The sequence below is a fragment of the Triticum dicoccoides genome, chromosome 4A (assembly GCF_002162155.2).
Source record: "Triticum dicoccoides isolate Atlit2015 ecotype Zavitan chromosome 4A, WEW_v2.0, whole genome shotgun sequence".
NCBI classification, from domain to species: domain Eukaryota; kingdom Viridiplantae; phylum Streptophyta; class Magnoliopsida; order Poales; family Poaceae; genus Triticum; species Triticum dicoccoides.
This window is the reverse complement of record NC_041386.1, coordinates 540,215,382-540,221,381: the sequence shown is the minus strand read 5'-3', so window position 1 is coordinate 540,221,381 and position 6,000 is coordinate 540,215,382.

The following is a 6,000-nucleotide window of genomic DNA, read 5'->3' as shown; positions in this document are numbered from 1 at the left end:
GAGTAAGGAAGAATGGGCGTCCACATGAAAAATGGCTAAGGACTCAAAGCATAAACATAGCTTAAAGACGGCTTCCAGCCTTTTTTCGCAAACCGACTCTTGAACAGTCGGCTCGCCGCCTTCTATCTGACTTGCTAAACAACTCTAAAACAGCTAAGTACCTGCCTTCCCAAAGTGACCAAGAATTTGATCCAGCAGCAGTCCACAGAGCGGCTGTCCGACTGACAAAGACGGCAACTGAGGGAAGGCAGCAAGGGAAAAAGCCAAAAGAGCAATGAGCAAGAAAAGATAGAAGTCAGATGAATATTTACAAAACAAAGGCCCTTGGCCGAACCTTCGAGCAGAAGTTCAAAATACACCCCACAGGTGGAATTGTGTGAATTAACAAGTTCTTCAAAAACTATTAAAACAGGTAAAACAAAGATAAGGTGGCAGCCTAGGAGGCGGCAGACGGGTTCGGAGGATCGGAGGAGACAGCGGTGTTGGATGTTGGGGCGGCCGGCTGGGCAGTCTCGGCTTGATCACCTCTGGCGGCAGTCGGCTCGGGCAGCCACGGCTCGTTGCTGGAGGCGCGGTCGAGCTGAGGCTGGCCGTCCGCTCCGTCTTTCGGTGCCTCCGTCTCGCTTCCATCCTCTGCCTCGTCTTCCTCCTCAACGCTGGAGCCGATCCCCTACGCCGAGTCCTCGCCGTAGTCTGGGTTCATCCCAAACCACTCCGGTGGTACCTCCCCGCCGTCTTCAGCACGCTCGGGGACAAAGATGCTGGTGTCGGTGTACTCGGCGATCACCGCCGCACGCTTGAAAGGGCGTCTTCCGCGACTGCCAGCTCCGGCTGGGCCTCTGTCCGAAGTGTGGCCAGCCGGTCTAGGTCCAGCCCCGGACACCACGGCTTGACGAATTCCATGGCTCGGTGCGCTCCAGCCCGGGCCGAGGAACCCTTCCAGGCTTCAAGACGGCCAGCCGCGACCTCCAGCCAGTCGGCAGTCTGCATGTCTGGCCACAGGGCAGCGATCGTTTGAGCGCCGACACGTTGAAGCCGGCGCAGCATCTGGTGGGCCGGCTGCCGACGAGCCCCAATGCTCAGAATATGCTCGTCAAGGGTCCGGGGGGCATCGGCGGTGATCTTCGCGCCATCCGCCCTCCGCTCCTCGTGATTAGCCTTGATAGCTTGAATGGCGGCCTGCGAGTGGCCGGGGAAGAAGTCTGCCAAGACGGAAAGAATGAAGAACAAGTCAAAAAACCAGGAGTCGGCTTGACCTATAGTCGGCGGCTCAAAGAAAAAAAGCAAAGAAGCTCACCGTCGATGAGGTCCTCGATCTCGTGGAAGCCGAAGGCCAGCATTGCCTCCTTGTCAGTCCAGGAGGAGCGCTCGCTCGCAAACTCGGCCAGGAGGGCGGCCTCCTCCTCTTCCGCCTCCTTCTGCGTCTTCTTAAGCAGCTCCTTCTGCTCTGCCAATTGTGCGGCCAGCAGATCGCGCTCTGCGGCGAGCTTGCTGCACTCCTCCCCCTTGGCACGCAATGTGGTGTGGGCTTCGCTCAGCTGCTATTGAAGAGTGGCATTGGCCTCTAAAGAGAAAGAATAAGGAGGGCGTTAAGTCTTCAAGAAAGAAGGTCGCCGGGGAGATCCGGCCCGACTGCTCAACAGTCGGCCCGAATCTCGGGGACTACAGCCCGCGGGTGCGCTAGCGCGCCCCCGCAAAGAAGAAAAAGGACTCACTCCAGCTCTCCGACAAGTCGGCGGTCCGCTTGCCCAGCTCTTCAACGTTGCGGTTGAAGGCGGTGACACGGAGGTTGTGATAGTCCTCCGACAAGTATTTCAGACAAAAGTTAGTACCCGGAACTCATCAATTGGAGTTCCGAGCCGCCTGCTCAGCAGCCGGCCCGAAACTCAAGGACTACACCCAGTGGGTGCGCTGGCGCCCCCCCCACAGAGAGGAACAAGAAAACAAAGACAAAGGAGAAAGCATACCCGGATGGCTGCCGGCGACGCCAGGTGCGCCTTAGTGCAGTTTTGGATAGCGTCGCTCTCAGCTCGCAGCTTTGTCTGGACATCCAGAAATGCCTGGTTTAGCGGGCCTGTGCCGCCTCCTCGCACCCACCCAATGGGCGTGGCGCTCGTCGCTTCGGCGTCTGGGATCGTCGAGCTAGTGGTGCCGATCTCCAAGGGGCGTGGCGCCGAAGTCACCTTCTCAAGATGGCGGCGCATTGGCAAGCCAACTTGAAGGAGTAGCCTTGCCACGGCCTCGTCTTCAGTCGGCGGCAAGGGCGGGTCCGCCGGCTGTTTGCCTTGCGCGCTTCTAGACAACGGCAGGGGCGGCGGTGGCGGCACGACCGCGTCCGGCATGGAGGCGTCGCCGCCGCCTCTCTCCACGATCGGGAACTCGCCGCCGGCTTCCCCTGACTGCCCCGTGAACTCCGGGGGCGGCGGCGCAGAGTTCAGAGGGGTGACGAACACCGCCAACCGCCGGTGCGCGACTTCCTTAGCCTGCCGCCTTGCCGCGACGGCGGCCACGGCCTCCTCCAGCTTTTTCAGGGCGGAGGCCTCCGCCTTCTCGGCCTCCGCTTTCTCCTGGTGGGCGGCCTCTTCCTCCTCGCGCTTCTCCTGCGTGTTTCGCTCCGTCGCCTCCCGGAGGTCGACGGCGGGGTCAATCCGCCGAGTAGTGGCAGACGTCTCCATCGACCCCATAATGGAGGCGGCGGCAACCCTCTCAAGAGTGAGGGGAGCCCTGAAGCGAGGGAAGCATATGAAAGACTCAGACAAGATCAACAAAGAGAAAATAAAGATAAGGGACGGAGGCGCTTACGTAGAGACCAGCGGCGGCTTCTTCACTTCCTTACGGAAGCGGTTGGCTTTCGCGGCCGCCTCTTCCCGCTTGGTCGCCGCGGCCGCTCCCTTAAACTTCTTCGACCGGCCACCAAGTGTACTCGGCCCGGCCCGGCGCTTCTTCGTGCCGCCTTGAGCGTCCAAGACAGCGGAGGAACTCGTGCTTGGCTGGCCAGCCTTTGGCTGGTGACGCGGGGCAACTTCCCCCGCAGCATCGTCATCAGGCCAGTCGGCAAAAGTGGCCGTAGGCCGGGAGCCGCCTGCTTCTCCTCCTCCCTCGGTGTCGGCCTCCATAGCCACCACCCCCAAGTCAGGATCGTCGATGTCGCTCTCCGCCCGATCGGGGACAAACTGACGAGCCGGCCCCGTGGTGCCGGCCGAAGGAGGGACGAGAGGGTTCTGATGCAAAACAAAAACGGTCAGACTGGACAAGTCGGACTCGGTAACAAAAAAAACAGAAGAAGAAGGAAGACGACTTACAATAGGCGGGGGTTGGCACGTGAGTATAGCTTCTTGCCGAACTGCCAATCCACCGAGAGACCGCAGTTCGCGATGTAGTTCACCGTGTTCGCCACCTCCGCGTGAGGCATGTCCTTGGAGCACATCCAACTCGGGTCCCGATGACCGCACATCTGGTAGATCAGGTGAGGTCGGCCTCGGAGTGGGAGGACTCGGCGCACCACGAAGGCGGCCAGCAAGTCGGCCCCGGTCAAGCCCTCCGATTGTGTCAGCACTCGGAGTCGTGCGATGGCGGCAGCACCAGCAGGAGACAATGTCCTGGCTCGGTGTGACCAGCTGGGGAGCCTTCCAGCCGGCAGGTTGACCCAGTCGCCTTCTGGGGCGATGTTCTTCAGATAATAATAGGAACGCTGCCACATCTTCACCGACTTAATCAGTGCGATGGTGGGAAACGGATTGTCGGCCACTGATCTCCGCACCGCGATAAACGCACCGCACTGGGCTGGCACACCGGCGACGTGTGTGTCGAGCTTGGACTGCAAGAACTCACCCCAGAGCTTGATGGTGGGGAGAACGCCGAGGAAGCCTTCGCACAGGGTGGCGAAGGCAGCCAGCAGCACCACCGTGTTCGGAGTAAGGTGGTGCGGCTGGAGCCTGTGGAACTCCAAGAAGGAGCGGAAGAAGCCGCTCGCCGGCAGCCCCAGGCCGCACATAAGGTCCGAGCGAAATATGACCCGCTCACCCTCCTCCGGCGCCGGTGATATTTCCCCCTCCGGCGCGAGGCGGACCCGCACTAAGCCCTTGCCGGGCAGCCGCCGTGTCTTGCGGAGGATCTCGACGTCGTCGTCATCGACCTCGGAGCCGTCCCACACTCCAGAGCTCATCGCTGTGGGCGCGGCGTGGTTCGGAGCAGCAGCGACGAGAGGAAGAAGAAGCAAGAGGGAGCGAAAGGGAGTAGGGAGGATGGGCGCGCGTGCGTCGCCGCCCCCTCCCCCCGCCTACTTGTAGGCTCGTGGGCTGAGAAGCCGAGGGGGCGGTCGTGGGATTAACTGCACCCAGGACCCCATGACCCCCACGATTTACCACACGAAGTTACTGCATGCAATAACCACGCGTGAACCCCAACCGTCCGCACGGCCACAACGGATCCGTTCACACGTCGAGGTGTGGTAGTGGCGGGCCCCACCTATAGGCTTGTCCCGTCGCACGCGTGGGTGGGCAGACTGGCTCAGCCACATGGTGCCTCGCGACGGGTCCACAACGGGCGGCAACCCGGAGGCTTATCAGGCATGCCGCCTGGACTCCGCCGCGACGTTCAAACTTTTTTAGGGGCAAGTCGGCCTTAAGCAAGTCCAGCTCCAACTAGTCGGCTTGACAGAAGACGGCTAGCGAGGCCCAGATCCGACCGCCGGAAAGAAGAAACTGTTGAGGCTCCTCGACATATCGCCCTCGGTGCCTCACCAGCTTCGGGGACTACTGTCGGAGTAATGGGCCACGGGTAGGCTAACCCGGGCCCATAGCCTTTCAAGACAACGGGCAGGCTGGACCCCTCAAGACCCCAGGACGAAGAGTCGCCTTCTGAGAGTCGGCTGTGAGGCAGTCGACTGCCCACTTGCGGCCGAGTCCCGAGGACGACTTCAGGATGAACTGACTCCTGACTGGCGACTTCTAGAGAAGCCGGCCATGGGGAGTCGGTCTGTGACGCCAACAACCCCCATGCCCTCATAAAGAGGGACGGGACGGGGAGTGGCCACAGTAAGGTCCACTCCCACCCTTTTCCAAGGGTAGGCATGGCCACAGTACGCCGTACCCGCGGAGATCTCCGCCCGGCGCGACACTGTTGCCATGCCGGCCCTGATGTCAGCCCTAGTGGGCGGAGTCCTGTGCCCATGACGGCCTGCCGGTACGACCCAGGGACGATGGGTCCCACCAGTCGACGGACGTACGGAAGACGGCGAGAGCGCCACCAGTCGTCCCAGTTGGGAGTCGACCCCCAGGAGTCGGCCGGCCCCTCCCACGGGTCCCACGCACCATTAACCAGATGCGACAGGGAGTGGCCACAGTGATCGCCCGCCAGACGGCGGAGCTGTCGCCATGACCCCATGACTGAGCCCGCGTCATTAGAGGCACGGCTACAGTAATCCACAGCCGGCAAGACCCGCCCGTGGCGGACGCGGCCTGTCGGCTCCATACCAAGCCAGTCGGCGGGCCCCAGGAGTCGGCGAATAAGACGGCGGCCAGAGAGACTGATGGCTGGGCCCATGTCCGACCGGATTACTATTGTACCCCTGGGGTGTCGGAGTAAATAGCCATCGGTAGCCTAGCCGGCTTCCCCTGGCCCTCCTGAAGAAATTACGAGCCCGCCCGGCTCTCAAGAATTCAAGACATAGGGGCCGCCTTCCCCTTGCTGGCTGCCACCCAGGCCGGCTTTCAGAAGGCGGTCCGACTCTAGCCCTCATGAGAAGGCCGACTCCAAGAAGCCGGCCATGAGAAGGCCGACTCCAAGAAGCCGGCTCCCCATAAGGCGGTCAAGACCGTACCCACAAAGTTTGCACCCACCTAACGGCGGTGCGATGGGGCGTGGCTACAGTAAAGCCTGCCACCCCCGAATCCTGGAGCACGCCTGGCATGGTGCGCCGTACGGGCTAGGCGACCGTCCGGCGCGGCACTGTTGCCATGTTGACCCTGGCATCACCCACGACGGGCCGCCAGCGTGGCC